A 336-nucleotide genomic window follows, 5' to 3' on the forward strand; every position below is an offset into this window, starting at 1 on the left:
TTACTGTTGTTGCATGGGGAGAGATCTGAGGACGTCTCTCATTCTGCCATATTTCCCAGAATGAGCGCACAACCGCAGACCCAGTCAGAAGCTACATTCCTTCAGCCTCCCTTTTGCTCTGCCCTGCCACGAGGACTCATTCTCCGAACCCCCTTCGTCTCCTCACCCACGCCAGGTGCGTCTCCTCATAGCTTTATTTTTAATGCAGCATGATTATGACATTTTTTAAATTTTACCAAAGGGAATGTTTTGAAAGGTAGGTCATGCTCCCAACTCTGATACCAAGAATGCAGTTTGGCCACCCTGAGACCATAAAATACATGCTATCTCAAATAC

The 336-nt window shown here is 46.4% G+C and overlaps 1 protein-coding gene across 1 annotated transcript in view; it reads right to left on the reverse strand.

Moving 5' to 3' along the window:
- The window catches only part of LOC105308465 (olfactory receptor 4C16), a 57,410-nt gene that overhangs the window by 16,018 nt on the left and 41,056 nt on the right, over nucleotides 1-336 (reverse strand). The gene's annotated exons all lie outside the window — the stretch shown is intronic.

The sequence above is a fragment of the Pteropus vampyrus genome, unplaced genomic scaffold (assembly GCF_000151845.1).
Source record: "Pteropus vampyrus isolate Shadow unplaced genomic scaffold, Pvam_2.0 Scaffold579, whole genome shotgun sequence".
Taxonomy (NCBI): Eukaryota; Metazoa; Chordata; class Mammalia; order Chiroptera; family Pteropodidae; genus Pteropus; species Pteropus vampyrus.